General features: G+C 45.5%; 1 protein-coding gene across 1 annotated transcript in view; it reads right to left on the bottom strand.

Annotated features, from left to right (window-relative positions):
* Positions 1–18557, bottom strand: part of LZTS1 (leucine zipper tumor suppressor 1) — a 29527-nt gene extending 10970 nt beyond the window's left edge. The window contains exon 1 of the mRNA XM_040415824.1: positions 18508–18557. The gene's annotated coding sequence lies outside the window, so the exon portion shown is untranslated. The remainder of the gene's footprint in view (positions 1–18507) is intronic.
* Between the last annotated feature and the right edge of the window lie 221 nt (positions 18558–18778).

The following is an 18778-nucleotide window of genomic DNA, read 5'->3' as shown; positions in this document are numbered from 1 at the left end:
TTATGATTCGGAAGGTTATTGAGTGTTATGCGTTTATGGTCCTAATTTTGGAGGAATATTTTGTAAGTCACAGCTGGCGGTAGGTAAAGAAAAGTAAGCTGTTGGAGTAAGAAAATTGTCGTAACTGCCCGCTGGGAGGCCAGTGGCTGGCAGATCGCACGGTTTTGGTTTATGGTTATGCCGTTAATAAATAGCTGTGGCCGACTACCATCCAACAATGACAATAAAGATCAAAAAGAGAGATTTGGGCCAGAAGTGTATGAGGGGGGCTTACCCCTCCCCCCCCCTTTTCCCCTAAGGTGATTACCGACAGTCTTAATATGTTTGTTCACACCAGGATTTTTTTTTTATTGACTGTGGGTTAATGAAAAAGTCACGGAGACAGGCACTACTTTGGTCCGTGATGTGGACCAGACATGCCCATTGAAGTTTATGGGTCCATGAAAATCATGGACACAACATGGATGCAGGCTCGGACTGCCCCACAGGGGTACAGGGGAATCCTCCGGTGGGCCCCTGAGCAAGGTGGGCCTCTAGTCTCCCACCGCCTGCACAAGTGGCACATAACACATTAGATTTACTGCACTACATACATATATCCAATGTACAGCACCTCAACCGGTCTATGGTCATATACAAAACTTGTTAGATTATTTACTATATTTGAATGTATCCGTACGGTGGGCCCCCAAAATAAATTTTACTGGTGGGCCCTAGGTACCCCAGTCCGACACTGCACGGATGGTACCCATGTTTGGTCCGTGTTACTGCAGGTTCGTTTCTCACTGACCACTGATGGGAAATGCATTTGAAGTTCATTTTCAGCTGATCCATGTCCGTGGAATACGGATGACACACGGAGGGCAAAAACACAGATGCAAAGACCAAACACGGATCCTTTACGGATGAAACAAATTTATTTTTTCACGGACACAGAGATGTGAATGAGGCCTTATGAAGGCATCAGTGAAAGATATACACTATTGTGGAGGCATCCGTGCCTTACAAACTCTCAGGCCTCTTTCACACGAGCGATACAGATTCTCTCAGGGTCTGTTTAGGAAAAAGACTGATGGTTTTGCACCAAGTTCATTCACTTTTGTCCTCAATTGCGTTCAGTGTTTCTGTTTTTTCCGCGTGGGTGCAATCAGTTTTTGATGCGTTTTTCAAGCGTGGTTTAAAAAAAACGGAAGAATAACAATTTACATCGCACAGCAACCATCAGTGAAAAGCGCATTGTATCCGGATGCAATCCGTTTTTCACGCAAGCCCCATTCACTTCTGTGGATCCTGAGCTTCGTGAAAAACGCACAATATAGAAAATGCTGCGATTTTTTTTCCTGAATGCAGAAATGATGCGTGAAAAACAAGATTTAGGCCTCATGCACACGACCGTTGTGTGCATCCGTGGCCGTTGTGCCGTTTTCCGTTTTTTTTCGCGGACCCATTGACTTTCAATGGGTCCGTGGAAAAAACGGAAAATGCACCGTTTGGCAGCCGCATCCGTGAGCCGTGTTTCCTGGCCGTGAAAAAAATATGACCTGTCCTATTTTTTTCACGGTCAACGGTTCACGGACCCATTCAAGTCAATGGGTCCGTGAAAGAACACGGATGCACACAAGATTGGCATCCGTGTCCGTGATCCGTGGCCGTAGGTTAGTTTTTATACAGACGGATCCGAAGATCCGTCTGCATAAAAGCTTTTTCAAAGCTGAGTTTTCACTTCGTGAAAACTCAGAACCGACAGTATATTCTAACACAGAAGCGTTCCCATGGTGATGGGGACGCTTCTAGTTAGAATACACTACAAACTGTGTACAAGACTGCCCCCTGCTGCCTGGCAGCACCCGATCTCTTACAGGGGGCCGTGATCAGCACAATTAACCCCTTCAGGTGCGGCACCTGAAGGGGTTAATTGTGCTGATCATGGCCCCCTGTAAGAGATCAGGGCTGCCAGGCAGCAGGGGGCAGACCCTCCCCCCCCCCTCCCCAGTTTGAATATCATTGGTGGCCAGTGCGGCCCCCCCCTCCCTCTATTGTAATAATTCGTTGGTGGCACAGTGTGCGCCCCCCCCCCTCCCTCCCGCTATTGTAATAATTCGTTGGTGGCACAGTGTGCGCCCCCCATCGGCCCCCCTCCCTCTATAGCATTAACAACATTGGTGGCCAGTGTGCGGCCTCCCATCTCTTCCCCCCCCCCCCCCCTCATTGGTGGCAGCGGAGTTCCGATCGAAGTCCCAGTTTAATCGCTGGGGCTCCGATCGGTAACCATGGCAACCGGGACGCTACTACAGTCCTGGTTGCCATGGTTACTTAGCAATAGTACAATAGTAGAAGATTCATACTTACCTGCTCCAGGCTGCTGCTGCGATGTTAGTGTCCGGCCGGGAGCTCCACCTACTGGTAAGTGACAGGTCTGTGCGGCGCATTGCTAAATGAACTGTCACTTACCAGTAGGAGGAGCTCCCGGCCGGACACGAACCTCGCAGCTCCCAGGTAAGTATGAATCTTTACTATTGTACTATTGCTAGTAACCCGCTGCCACCAATGATCGGGGGGGGAAGATGGGAGGCCGCACACTAGCCACCAATGTTGTTAATGCTATAGAGGGAGGGGGGGCCAATGGGGGGCGCACACTGTGCCACCAACGATTTATTACAATAGAAGGGGGGGGGGCACACTGTGCCACCAACGAATTATTACAATAGAGGGAGGAGGGGGGGGGGCCGCACTGGCCACCAATGATATTCAAACTGGGGAGGGGGGGGTCTGCCCCCTGCTGCCTGGCAGCCCTGATCTCTTACAGGGGGATATGATAGTACAATTAACCCCTTCAGGTGCGGCACCTAAGGGGTTAATTGTGCTGATCACGGCCCCCTGTAAGAGATCGGATGCTGCTAGGCAGCAGGGGGCAGTCATGTACACAGTTTGTAGTATATTCTAACTAGAAGCGTCCCCATCACCATGGGAACGCCTCTGTGTTAGAATATACTGTCGGAAATGAGGTTTCACGATCTCACTCATATCCGACAGTATATTCTAACATAGAGGCGTTCCCATGGTGATGGGGACGCTTCAAGTTAAAATATACCATCGGATTGGAGAAAACTCCGATCTGATGGTATAAAAGGGACTCCAGACTTTACATTGAAAGTCAATGGGGACGGATCCGTTTGAAATGGCACCATATTGTGTCAACGTCAAACGGATCCGTCCCCATTGACTTGCATTGTAATTCAGGACGGATCCGTTTGGCTCCGCACGGCCAGGTGGACACCAAAACGACTTTTTTTTCATGTCCGTGGATCCTCCAAAAATCAAGGAAGACCCACGGACGAAAAAACGGTCACGGATCACGGGAAAACGGAACCCCGTTTTGCGGACCGCAAAAAAATACGGTCGTGTGCATGAGGCCTTAGTCTGGATGCTATGCGTTTGCTTCACGCATCGCACCCGGCCTTAAACCTCTTTCACACAAGTGAGTTTTCCATCTGGATGCGATGCGTGTCATGAACGCATAGCATAATCCTGACCCATTCATTTCAATGGGTCTGTATTTCCTGCGTTTAGTAAAAAAATGGGAGCATTTTCTATATTGTGCGTTTTTCATGCAACCCTGGCCCCATAGAAGTGAATGTGGCTTGAGTGAAAAACGGATTGCATCCGGATACAATGCGTGTTTCACGGATGGTTGCTAGGAGAAGTAGATTGTTATTCTTTAGTTTTACTTCATGCGCATGAGAAACACATACGGATACAATCCGAACGGAAAAAACGCAAACACTGAACGCAACAGATCCTGACACGATCCATATCACTCGTGTGAAAGAGGCCTTAGGGTACACTCACACATGGCGCAATTTTCCTCCAGAAAACCTGCACACTGTTATGGAGTATCTATGACTGGCACACTGTTATGGAGTATCTATGTCTGGCACACTGTTATGGAGTATCTATGTCTGGCACACTGTTATGGAGTATCTATGTCTGGCACACTGTTATGGACTATCTATGACTTGCACACTGTTATGGAGTATCTATGTCTGGCACACTGTTATTGAGTATCTATGTCTGGCACACTGTTATGGAGTATCTATGTCTGGCACACTGTTATGGAGTATCTATGACTTGCACACTGTTATGGAGTATCTATGTCTGGCACACTGTTATGGAGTATCTATGTCTGGCACACTGTTATGGAGTATCTATGTCTGGCACACTGTTATGGAGTATCTATGTCTGGCACACTGTTATGGAGTATCTATGTCTGGTACACTGTTATGGAGTATCTATGACTTGCACACTGTTATGGAGTATCTATGTCTGGCACACTGTTATGGAGTATCTATGTCTGGCACACTGTTATGGAGTATCTATGTCTGGCACACTGTTATGGAGTATCTATGTCTGACACACTGTTATGGAGTATCTATGTCTGGCACACTGTTATGGAGTATCTATGTCTGGCACACTGTTTTGGAGTATCTATGTCTGGCACACTGTTATGGAGTATCTATGTCTGGCACACTGTTATGGAGTATCTATGTCTGGCACACTGTTATGGAGTATCTATGTCTGGCACACTGTTATTGAGTATCTATGTCTGGCACACTGTTATTGAGTATCTATGTCTGGCACACTGTTATGGAGTATCTATGTCTGGCACACTGTTATGGAGTATCTATGACTTGCACACTGTTATGGAGTATCTATGTCTGGCACACTGTTATGGAGTATCTATATCTGGCACACTGTTATGGCGTATCTATGTCTGGCACACTGTTATGGAGTATCTATGTCTGGCACACTGTTATGGAGTATCTATGTCTGGCACACTGTTATGGAGTATCTATGTCTGGCACACTGTTATGGAGTATCTATGTCTGGCACACTGTTATGGAGTATCTATGTCTGGCACACTGTTATGGAGTATCTATGTCTGGCACACTGTTATGGAGTATCTATGTCTGGCACACTGTTATGGAGTATCTATGTCTGGCACACTGTTATGGAGTATCTATGTCTGGCACACTGTTATGGAGTATCTATGTCTGGCACACTGTTATGGAGTATCTATGTCTGGCACACTGTTATGGAGTATCTATGTCTGGCACACTGTTATGGAGTATCTATGTCTGGCACACTGTTATGGAGTATCTATGTCTGGCACACTGTTATGGAGTATCTATGTCTGGCACACTGTTATGGAGTATCTATGTCTGGCACACTGTTATGGAGTATCTATGTCTGGCACACTGTTATGGAGTATCTATGTCTGGCACACTGTTATTGAGTATCTATGTCTGGCACACTGTTATGGAGTATCTATGTCTGGCACACTGTTATGGAGTATCTATGTCTGGCACACTGTTATGGAGTATCTATGTCTGGCACACTGTTATGGAGTATATATGACTTGCACACTGTTATAGAGTATCTATGTCTGGCACACTGTTATGGAGTATCTATGTCTGGCACACTGTTATGGAGTATCTATGTCTGGCACACTGTTATGGAGTATCTATGTCTGGCACACTGTTATGGAGTATCTATGTCTGGCACACTGTTATGGAGTATCTATGTCTGGCACACGGTTATGGAGTATCTATGTCTGGCACACTGTTATGGAGTATCTATGTCTGGCACACTGTTATGGAGTATCTATGTCTGGCACACTGTTATGGAGTATCTATGTCTGGCACACTGTTATGGAGTATCTATGTCTGGCACACTGTTATGGAGTATCTATGTCTGGCACACTGTTATGGAGTATATATGTCTGGCACACTGTTATGGAGTATCTATGACTTGCACACTGTTATGGAGTACCTATGTCTAGCACACTGTTATGGAGTATCTATGTCTGGCACACTGTTATGGAGTATCTATGTCTGGCACACTGTTATGGAGTATCTATGACTTGCACACTGTTATGGAGTATCTATGACTTGCACACTGTTATGGAGTATCTATGTCTGGCACACTGTTATGGAGTATCTATGACTTGCACACTGTTATGGAGTATCTATGACTTGCACACTGTTATGGAGTATCTATGGCTTGTACACTGTTATGTAGTATCTATGACTTGCACACTGTTATGGAGTATCTATGTCTGGCACACTGTTATGGAGTATCTATGACTTGCACACTGTTATGGAGTATCTATGACTTGCACACTGTTATGGAGTATCTATGACTTGCACACTGTTATGGAGTATCTATGTCTGGCACACTGTTATGGAGTATCTATGTCTGGCACACTGTTATGGAGTATCTATGTCTGGCACACTGTTATGGAGTATCTATGTCTGGCACACTGTTATGGAGTATCTATGTCTGGCACACTGTTATGGAGTACCTATGTCTAGCACACTGTTATGGAGTATCTATGTCTGGCACACTGTTATGGAGTATCTATGTCTGGCACACTGTTATGGATTATCTATGACTTGCACACTGTTATGGAGTATCTATGACTTGCACACTGTATCTATGTCTAGCACACTTATGGGGTATCTTTGTCTAGCACACTGTTATGCAGTATCTATGTCTGATTCCTTGTTACGGTGTTTCTATGATTTGCACACTTGTAGAGTATCTATATCTGGTATACTGTTATGGAGTATCTATGTTTGTCTTACTGTCATCAGGGTATCTGTGTCTGATGCAGTTTTATGCAGTATTCGGTGCTAAGCCAGTATGGGCCGCAAGGTGAATGAAACAAAGTCCTATGGGAACGGAAGGCGGACATATCAGGCTCAACTTAGGGCAACAGCAGAGCTGTGAAGGAGACAGAAGGAGCTTCCGTCCCATTGGGGGAATTCTCCAAACTGCATAGATGTTTAGGTGCTCGTGATAAAACGATAAGAGAAATAGAAAGGGGCTGATATACCAGCAATTGATATTGGCCTAAGAAGATAAACAAGAGTCCAAATACATTAAAAATGTCTGAAAGAATCAGTTATTATGAATACCTCAATAAATAGATAAATAAATTAGTGAAACTAAATTAGTAAATGAACAAATAAATGAGCGGATAAATCGATGAATTAAATCAAATGAAGTCAATAGAGATGAGTCCTCCTCTGCATACAGGAAACAGGACGGATCCGTTTTGCAGCCCATAGACTTCTATTATGATAGAATGAATAACGGAATGCCTCTAAAGGTATTTCGCTATGCATGCCATCATAGAATTGCGTTATGGTCCGTGGTAACCGAATTCAAATTGCAATTCTGCTTTTACCACAAAACGAAGCGTGAGCAAATTTCAAAATATGAAATTCGCTCATCTCTAGAATTCAACTGACAACTAGACATGCCATGCAGTGGCCGAATAATGGACTCACTATATGATTTTGCCACTGTAACATAGGGGCACTAATAGAGACCATGAGAGGGCAATATCAATATATTGAAGACGACAAATCCATAGAAACACCATCATAAACCGTATAAAAGCATATAAAAACAGCCATGAGTAAAATCCATTTTCTGGCACAATAAACACTATGCTGTACTGGGGTAAATGACTATCTTGTCATTCTAATATACTGTAAATTGGTCCACAGTGGTTGACGGTCTGTCCCACATGAAAATCAAAATAGGAAATATAAAAATATCTAATTTATCTCATTGTATGCTCACTAGCACATGAAAAAAAAACTCTCAACAAAGGACTCTTTTTCTGCCAACACAGCAAAATCAACATGTTTGACCTTTTCGAGGATCTGAACACATTTATTAGGAAACTCACACTCACTAGACATTTCAGCATCATTTGTATTGTATCAGCTTACTGGATTGTTGGAGCTCTCATTTTTGAAAACGGGGGAATAATGTCCCCTACAGACAGCTCCAAAGATAAAGATAAGGGACTCTGATTTTGTCCATTCCAGGAGAAGAAATACCCAATGGTGATCATTAAAGCAGCTCTGAATAGAGCAAAACGACTTTCAAAAAGTGAAAGCGTACATTACAACTGAAAAAGGGGGTAGATGATACTGACACCAGCGACAATCCTAACCATAACTTCATCACGACTTACAACCAGTCCCACAATAAGACCAGGACCATCTTGAAGAAACATTTGCCAGTCTTGCTAAATGACCCTTTTTAAACAATATACTCCTTGGGCATCCTTGGATCCTTTTCATAAATGTAGTGGGGGTTCATTTATTATGGCTCCCTATGCCAGTTTTCGGGGTAATAAATTAGCACGACCCTCTTTTCCATTTTTACACCACCTCAACACTGAGGAGTGGTGGAGGCGGTGCGGATATATAGCAGGGATAGGGCCATCAGCCTTGGCAAAGTTTCCTGGTGTAATTGACGTTTGAAATCAGTCAGGGGCCTTTGCCTCGTCACAAATTAAGTGCATTCTTCGGCAGCTCAGCGAACATCAAATACCGGTGTAAATCTTCCTAAGTGTCAAGACACACCGCTGTTCATCACAACTATCATTTCTCCCATTTTCACATCATCCCCATTAATCAGATAGTACATACAGTTCCCAAATGGCCAAGAACCCTCTCAAAAGGCTGGAAAGGTTTGGGATTTTTAAGATGAATTTCTTAGCTCAAATGGGTCTCAATAAATCCCTTGAAAATATATTTGATAGGACATTTTGTCATCATGATAGAGGGACAAGTACACTGAAGGAACTGTTTCTTAACCATAAAAACATGAAGAATAAAAGGACTTTGTAGCTCATCATTCGTGTGGTGTCCCATTGTCATGAGGGTGTCAAGAGCCACATCTGACTCCGTTATACCCGGGGTCAGGAAGTCGCAGCGGGTGGCTGCGCGTTCAATGTACAAAGACAGTGCTGTTTCGTAATGGCAGCTTTCTGGGTTTGCCTTGCAATCCTTTTTGGTTCACTCAGGGATCCGTAGCTTCTCCTCCTCAGCTGTTTCTTGTCCAGCAATCCCAACCTCCTTATATTCCCATCTCCCACTTCTCTGGTTGCCAGATATAGAGCTTCCTGCCTGGACTTCTATACTGACCCACTGGAGCTGAGTAGCTGAGATCCCTGGTTGTTGTTCCAGAGTGTTACCCTCCGGATCCCTGTTGGGCCTTGGTGGTCTGCTGTTGTCGCCCACCTGGGATTATATGTTTGTCTGTATTGTCTGTCCTCTCCTTGGTGTTTTCCTCTTAGTGTCAGTGGTGCGGACTAGTGATCCCACCGCCCCGTTCACTACACAGGGCTCATCTTAGGGAAAGCCAGGGTTTAGGCACGTGATCGGCGCACAGGTGAGGAACCCGTCTAGGGACGTCAGGGCAGTCAGGTGCCAGCCGCAAGGTGAGTCAGGGGTCACCACCTTTCCCTCTCCCTTGGACAGGGCCTTCCCATTTCCCTCCCTTTGCGTGACGCCGGTCATTACACCCATACAACCCATTTGAATGAATTTACCCCAGTACAGCATCATTTTTATTATACCAGAAAATGTTTTTTACCAATTCATGTTTTATTTTTTTTACACTGTTTATGATGGTGCTTGGTCTCCTATGGATTTACTGTTTGCTGTAATATCTTTAGTATATTGATATTGCCATCTTGTGCTCTCTATTAGTGCCCCTACATTTTAGACGGGCAAAATCATGTCGTGTGTCCACCATTTAGCCACTGCATCGCATTTATAACATCTTAGCTTCTAGTTGGAAGTTGGCATCATAGGAGTTTATTCATCGATTTATCCACTCATTTAGTGCTTCATTTATTTTCTTTCAATAATGTGTTTATCTCTTTATTGATTGAGGTATTCATTTAAGAATTGCTTCTTTTAGGCATGTTATGTATTTGGGCACATGGTTGTCATCTTAAGCTGATAGCAATGGCTGGTATATGGGCCCCTTACTATTTCTCTGATCTTTGCACGAGCACCTAACCATCTCCGCAGTTTGGAGAATTACCCCTACAGGACGGCCTCTTTCACATTTCTACAGTAACCCGAGGTTGAGCTGGACATCTCCGATTCCCATGGGCAGAGACTTTACAGGGAAATGGCCAGGCGGGCCGATGCCCAGGAGGCCGTCCAAGCCTGCTGTGGCCCTCACCTCACCTGCTAAGTTCCCTGCTCAATATTTTAATTAGAGATAAATGGAGAAAGAGAGCAGAAAATGGCAGCTATGAAAATGGCCACTTTAGGTTCCCAGTCCGCCCCTGCCCATGGGAACTCGTCTCATCCCTCTGGCGGTACATGCCCCATATGTGCTTAACGCCTGGCTCTCAATGTCTGGTGCACTGTTTGGAGGGCATCTGTGGAAGCACAGTGTTGACTGGAGGAACCTAGAGCTAGCATGTCATGTATAGGGCTTGTGGAGACACATAGGACAGTGCAGAGCTTCCTGCACCATATATATCATGGCACATTCTGATATAACACTAGGGGATAAACTCTATATTGCCATGCTGCCGCTATAGATCCTGATTTGGTAATGCGCAGCTAATGCTATGAATAGTCCATCATTTGTGCAGTATAATCTTATCCTGTGCGCAAGCACAATGCAACGGTTTGTCAATCATAAAGGCCACATTAAAAATACACACAATGTACACTGCGTTCCAAGCTGTACACTCTGTTTCTGTGGCAACAGGAAGTCTGACACCTCCTGCAAAGAGCAGGACAAAAGGTTCTGCTGGCACGCATGGAAAGGGTTAAAGCGCAGGACTTCTCTAGAGTTATCAGGTCTGACGGCCATAAGTATGGGGTATGTGCCATAATATGTTGGACTATACCAGAGAGTAGCAATTTAAAGATCAGCCAACTTCAACCTGTGGTTGTTCCAAAACTACAACTCCCAGCATGCTCTAACCACAGCAATGGAGCTACTGAAAAACAGTTGATCGGCAGGGTTGTGGAGAGATTCTCGATTTCACATTGATGGCCTATCCCAAAGAATTCGGGAGGACCCCTTTAAAGGGCTACTAGGTCAACATGAACACATAAGTAGGTGGATGATAATGGTAATTTACACCTCTGTGAGGTCACTTGAGACCTAAATGGTAGGATGTATTAAGTCACCGATTGAGATCAAGGGTCTCCAACCTGAGGCTCTCCAGTTGCATCATAACTACAACTTCCAGCAAGCTGCCAGTGCTTGCTGAGAGTTGTAGTCTAGCAACATTTGGAAAGCTGCAGGATGGAGACGTCTCAAACATTTTCATCCATACTGGAAGGGAAGAATACACTTGAGGACTTATAGACCTGGAGCCAAAAACAGAAGACCCAACCAGAGGACTGTTTACATCTTTAAAGGGCTTGTCCAGCCCTTTACAAGTGATAGCCTATCCTCAAGATAGGCCATCAGTATCTAAGTGGTGGAGGTATAACACTCTGCACCCCCCATGATCAGTTGGAGTGAATAGGAGCAGTGCAGCTAACCAGCTCCATCCCTGCACAATGGTGTACTGGGAGCTGGAGCTAACAGCTGGCAGGCGGGAGTGCAGGATATCGAACCCCCGCTGATCAAATAATGATGGCCTATCTGGTTGGTAGGTCATCAATTGTAAAAGGTTTGACAACCCCTTTAAGCGTGTATGGTACATACATAGAGACAGAGACAGTGACTGCTACATAGACAATGGAGCAAGATCCTCAACCCACAGACAAAACAGATGTGTGCAGGTTCTTCCCCTTCCCACAAGTTCTACAAGGGTAGCAGATATTGGGAGGGGAAAAGGGGGCCAACATCATATATTCTTAAAGGGATTGTCTGGCCTAGCAGCAGACTTAATAGCCAAGTTGAACCATGGGAATAAACGGTGGGTGGCTAGAGTCATCCATTGTGTTCTATGCTATCCGATGTGATATCAGACATTGATTTGTTCCAATCGATGTGCAACACAAGGTTCTCACTAAGGCTGCATTCACATCTGCATTGGGGGCTCGGTTTGAGGACTCCATCGCCGAATTCGTTGAAAATTGTAGAGAAAAAAGTCCTGCATGTAGAACTTTTTTCTCTGCCAAAAACATTGTTCTCCCGAACAGAAACCGAATGAATCCCTTTATAGTCAATGGTGTCTGCTCTTCGCCACTTGCTTCAGTTATGTGCCCAATCAAGCACTTCCATTACTTTCATTGCTCCACTCCTAAAGACCAAAAAAATGTAATCGTGAAAAATCAAAATGTAGCTCTGCATCACAGCATGAGAAAGAGCAGGGCCACACTTGCATTGTCCTGGAAGCACACTGAAAGGAGTTTGTGTACTGTAATTTATGCATTTTGAGTCCTCGAAGGTTGTGTATAGAGAAGTATAGGGGACAGGGAGTATGGGGTTCATTATCCAGCCCCTGTCTTAGTTGCTAGACAGTTGCTAGGTGTGGCTGGCTCCATCCTACTTTCGGAAGCTGCTAGCAGTGAGCCATAGAGTAAGCTGTGGGAGAGAGCCACAGCAGTATTGAACTGGGAACACTTGCCCTGGGAGACAAGAGCATCCAACAAAGTGAACCAACTTCTGAGTGAAAGAAAACAGAACTTATAGGACTGCACTTCTGTCATTTAAAGAGCAAATGCAGGAAGAGACAAGCCGGTGGAAGGTAATACATATATGCACGTTTTGGACTTCACTGCATTGTTATAAGGGAAGGTAGTCTCAGCCACCCTTAACATTTGTTCGAATCTGCCCCCTCAGGGCAATCACAAAACCAAGGAGTGCCCCAAAGGGAAGAAAAGGCGTAACCTTCCTAACATTACACGGCTCAGGAGATCGACATAGTGAAGACCGCCACTGTGAGTACAACTACTCCTATCCTCCATACCACTCTTTTATGGGCATGCTGCACACTACAACCCAGAATTATATATACAGCCCTATAGTGATATATGGAACACTATAAATACACATACAACCATATAGTACTAATTATGACCAGGCAGAAGTTGTGGCTCGTACGTAGAGTGCCCCTGTTGGATATAACTAGTGTAATGTACTGATATGAGGAGCCATACAAGTAATGTCATATAGTGCATATAGTACCTCCCAAACTTTGATAAGTGCAAGGAGGTTCTTTGCCCAAAGACTATCAAGTTGTATACACCCAGTCCTTTTTGTACCCCAACACAGGAGAAAGCCCCTTTAGTGCCCGTGCACAATAGTGCTGCATCCTTAGTTTCCCTCCCACAATAGTGCTGCCCCTGAGTGCCCCTTCACAGTAATCCTGTCTCCTTAGCACCCCTTCACAGTAGAGCTACCCAGTTAGTGCCACCAGTACAAGAGTTGCCCCATTAGTGTACCCTAAAAAAGGGCTGCCCCCTTAGTGCTGGTTCACAGTAGTGCTGTCCCATTAGTATTCCCCTAATAAGAGCTGCCCCCTAGTGCCTCTTTACAAAAGTGCTGCCCCTGTAGTGCCTCTCCCACAATAGTGCTGGCCCCTTAGTGCCACCTCACAGTAGTGCTGCCCCCTTACAAAAGTACTGCTCTCTTAGTACCCCTTCACAGTAACGCTGTCTCCTTAGCGCCCCTTCACAGCAGAGCTACCCAGTTAGTTCCGCCATTACAAGAGTTGCCCCCTTAGCGCTGGTTCACAGTAGTGCTGTCCCATTAGTATACCCCTTATAAGAGCTGCCCCCTAGTGCCTCCTTACAAAAGTGCTGCCCCTGTACTCAGCGAGCCCTTGAGGAGACGGAGCAAAAGATGGGAGTGGTAGTGGCCTGATGGTAGTTTGGGGAGCCCTTGATGTTCACTTTTCGTACAGGTGGAGGGCATGGCATGAAGAGCACGCAATGGCCAGTGTGTTGTGATGTAGGAGTCAGTAAACCAGGTACATAGTGCAACTCTTCTCCCAGATAGCAATGTATGGCATTTGGCAATGCTGAAAGTTATGGCCCTCTTGGTACACTATCTTGCTAAAGTCTCTCTCAGTAGAATATCTAGCTGGCGAGTGTCTTCTTGCAATCATGCCTGCAATTAACACTGCGGCGGGCAGGTCCATATGAGTACGAGTGGCCAAATTGTGTTAAAGTGCGTAGAATAGCTGAAGTATCAGGTTACACAGGCCGATGAATGGTGAAACAGGTAGCTGATGGCTCCCTGCCTTCAACTATATCTGTGTCCTGAGCACGCACACACAGTTCAAAGCAGGACATGAACCAGTCCTCTAGGGACAGTGGCTGAAATCAGGGACTGTCCGCTGGATCTGGGATGGTTGGGATGTATGTCTAGTGTACTGGCTAATGGGTCCTTCATAACATAAACGTCTGAAATACTAATTCGTTTTCTGGGGAAGCCAACCTCATGACGTCATAACCTGACTGGCCCACCAGAATCTGTCCCTGTAGAGTCAATATTTGATAGATCCGTGCCAATCCCAAGAATAGGGGCCCCTTGACCTTGTCCTACCTGGGGAGGTGGCAGCTCTCCATTTATTCTCTGACCGCTAGGGCCCCTGCCAATCACAGGCATTTGTACTTGGCTATCTCTGGCAGTACCATAGAGTTGAGTGGTGCAGCAGTGGGCATGCGTTCCCAGAAGAACAAAGTAATGGGACCTTGAAATTCAACGCACCCGATCCTTCTTCATACACATTAGATGGTCCGCCAATCCCACTAAAGATGGTGGGTTCATTGTACAATAGTCTAATGGATACGTGGGCCTTAAAGGGGTTCTCCAGGATTTATATATTGATGGCCTGTCCTTAGGATAGGTCATCAATATCCGATCAAAGGGGGTTTGACTCCCAGCACCCCTACCAATCAGTTGGAAAGAGCTATGTAGCTCCAGTAATGGAGCTACTGAAAAACAGTGGATCGGCAGGGTTGTCGAGATATTCTCGATTTGGCATTGATGGCCTATCCCCAAAAAATTCTAGAGGACCCCTTTAAAGGGCTACTAGGTGAACATGAACACATAAGTAGGTGGATGATAATGGAAATTTACACCTCTAAGGCCCCTTTCACACGGGCGAGTATTCCGCGCGGATGCGATGCGTGAGTTGAACGCATTGCACCCGCACTGAATCATGACCCATTAATTTCTATGGGGCTGTGCAAACGAGCGGTGATTTTCATGCATCACTTGTGCGTTGCGTGAAAATCGCAGCATGCTCCTCTTTGTGCGTTTTTCACGTAACGCAGGCCCCATAGAAATGAATGGGGTTGCGTGAAAATCGCAAGCATCTGCAAGCAAGTGCGGATGCAGTGCGATTTTCACTCACGGTTGCTAGGAGACGATCGGGATGGAGACCCGATCATTATTATTTTCCCTTATAACATGGTTATACAGGAAAATAATAGCATTCTGAATACAGAATGCATAGTAAAATAGGGCTGGAGGGGTTAATAAAAAATAAAAAATAATTAAACTCACCTTAGTCCACTTGATCGTGCAGCCGGCATCTCTTCTGTCTCCTTCTTTGCTGATTGCAGGAAAAGGACCTGTGGTGACGTCACTCCGGTCATCACATGGTCCGTGACATGATCTTTTACCATGGTGATGGATCATGTGACGGACCATGTGATGACCGGAGTGACGTCACCACAGGTCCTTTTCCTGCAATCAGCAAAGAAGGAGACAGAAGCGATGCCGGCTGCGCAATCAACTGGACTAAGGTGAGTTCAATTATTATTTTTTTAACCCCTCCAGCGCTATTTTACTATGCATTCTGTATTCAGAATGCTATTATTTTCCCTTATAACCATGTTATAAGGGAAAATAATACAATCTAAAGAACACCGATCCCAAGCCCAAACTTCTGTGAAGAAGTTCGGGTTTGGGTACCAAACATGCGCGATTTTTCTCACGCGAGTGCAAAACGCATTACAATGTTTTGCACTCGCACGGAAAAATCGCACATGTTCCCGCAACGCCCGTGTGAAAGAGGCCTAAGAGGTCAATTGAGACCTAAATGGTAGGATGGGTTAAGTCACCGATTGAGATCAAGGGTCTCCAACCTGAGGCTCTCCAGTTGCGTCACAACTACAACTTCCAGCATGCCTGCAAGCTGCCAGTGCTTGCTGAGAGTTGTAGTCTAGCAACATTTGGAAAGGATGGAGACGTCTTAAACATATTCATCCATACAGGAAGGGAAGAATACACTTAAAGAACTCAGCACCACTCATGATACTGGAGGAAGGTTCAGGCTCTTCTAGGCGCGCAGCATTCTTCCCCTCACTCTCCTGTGTTCAGCCCCTAAGAAAGTCTTCTTAGTCCCTGATTTTTCAACTGTATAGTCTTAGAGGTAGCAGTGCCGCCCACGCACACTCTGTGCTGCATGAGTCAGGCTGGAGCAACCGTCAGGGACAACAGCCTCTTTACCAGATCATGTCAAATTCTGACAGCATCCTATGGCAACAGACCCACACACTTAAAAAAAAATCCCAACATTTACAAGAACACCCCCAGCTTCTCGCTATGTCAAACCCAATAGATGAACCACACCAAATATGTGTAAAGAAGGGATGAGGGGGATACGGTGCAAGAATCAGAATCCTAAGGTATAGCAGGGAGATGTAGCAGTGCTGAAGTTGTCAGATGGCGCAGAGCTGAGTTTGTTTATGAGCACGACGGAGCTAAATCCGGTGCTATATCATGTACCCATTGGGTTATCACAATGCAGATCGGCACGGTTACGTAACAAATTCAGCTCTGCTATATCATTAAATGTAGAAAACAATCCCCAGAACGGGATTTAGAGACAGAATTGATAACGTACATGAGACGTAGAAATATCGCTGGTGTCCCTGGAGGTATTTTTAGCCCATTTTAGATTAGTTCCCTGCATAGAAATTAAACTCCCAATTCCCATATTACGAATTTTATTCTAATTCTAATCTTCAATTGCAATAAAACAGCAGGATGAACCCCAAGAACCCGGACACTAATTGCTAGAGATGCAAATCAGAATCAGTCACTCCAAAAGGGAGTGCAGTCAATTAACCCTTCTCACGCCACAGACGCCACCTTCCCTCCTCAAGCGTCGACACAGTGACAGGCACGCGTAGAGTAACGTCTCACCTCTCCAAATCTGCGAGGATTCCTGGTCCTTCGTTCCCAGCCTCTACAATACATCGCGCCGGTAATCCCTCCCCACCTGTAACCTATGGACCATCCTTCTATTAACCCTTCCGCCAGAATGTGCCTGGTGATTACGATGTAGTGTGAACTAGCCTTTCAATGAAGTCGTGGTGTTAGCTTATATCCTTGCGATATGATAATGGTGATGTCTGTCTAACTCAGCTCTGCTACATCCTTAGGCCTCTTGCACACAAACGTTGTACGTCCGTTTCCGTGCAATTTGCGGTCCCCAATGCACGGGCAACGTCCGTGCAGCGGCCCGGGACGGATCGAGCCCCATTCAACTTGAATGGGTCTGTGATCCGTCCGCACCGCAACAAGTTCTATTTTTTTCCGGTGCGGAGGCACGGACCAAAAGACCACGGAAGCACTGCATAGAGCTTTCGTGGGGTTCCGATCCATGCTTCCGTTCCGCATCTCCGTGATTGCGGACCCATTCAAGTGAATGATGCGGAGTGCACACCGGCCAGTGCCCGTGTATTGCGGACCCGCCGTATGCAGGATGCAATACCGCCACAACATTCGTGTGCGCTAACACTGCAAAGTATCACCCTATTGATACAACTGCAGACTATCGCCCTATTGAAACTGCTGCAGAGTATCACTCTTTTGATGTAGCCACAGAGTATCATCCTATTGATACAACTGCAGTTTATCACCCTATTGATACAACTACAGACTATCATCTTATTGATACAACTGCAGATTATCACCCTATTGATACAACCGCAGACTATCACCCTATTGATACCTCTTAGAACTTCATATCGTTAACCAGTCTCCTACTTAATATCTGCAGAGCATTGCTCATCGATGTGCACAAAATAGAGAAGTGGCAGAAAAGATCAGCTAGTGCAGAACGTTGCTACTATATTATTTGCAGAGCATCACTCTTTTAGGACTGGGGACGTGACTGCAGAGTATTGCTCCATTAACACCACATTTGCAGATGATTGCTCCCAGCATGAATTCATCCATATATATATATATAGAAAGGGATCATACAAACATCTTGCCAATGGACATGTGAAGTTTTAAGAACCTAGCTGCCGAATCCTTTGCCCGAGACATGCAGAGCATTGCTCCAATTTGAACCCTTTCGCTTCCAGTCTGCAGAACATTGCTTCTTCCTGGTCCCTTGCTGAAAACACCTAGCATGCCCCCCCCCCCCCATCTTTCCTCATGCTTGCAGATCATTACCCACTCCCCCTCATTTCTGCAGAGTATTAGCTTCTTCCTCTAGAGACACGTTTTTTTAGCTTCCTATTTTTCCTAAAATTTCATTACAATCAAGAAGACTCACTCACAGCGTCTCCAGGTGAAAAGACGTCTCACATGTCCAAATCTACCTGTACCTGCTGCCGTCCCTGTATCAAAATTCTTTGTAGGCTGCAGACTATCGCTCCTTTTTATGGATCTCATTGAACCCATGCATTAAGAATGATGATCTCCTCTTTCGCGGTATAATGCCCGCTTGCCCTCTGCACTCACCTGCTCCCATTTATAGTCCACCAGTCCAGACCTGTAGCTCACAGCGCTCGATTATCCACTGACAGCAGAGGTCTGGTAGCCAAACTGGCATGTAATGAGGGGCTGGGATGAGATCCAGTATTCCCTCTGATTGGCTCCAGAAAAAAAAGGCAGCATTTACATGAAGCTCCATCTGACTCCCACACACTTTGATTTTCCTATCCTCCCGCACATACTCACTGCAAGATCCTTATTTTCCCCTCTTTATAATGTACGTACTTTCTCAAGCACT

Source organism: Bufo bufo, chromosome 1 (assembly GCF_905171765.1).
Source record: "Bufo bufo chromosome 1, aBufBuf1.1, whole genome shotgun sequence".
Classification (NCBI taxonomy): domain Eukaryota; kingdom Metazoa; phylum Chordata; class Amphibia; order Anura; family Bufonidae; genus Bufo; species Bufo bufo.
This window is presented reverse-complemented; position numbering and strand designations above follow the sequence as displayed.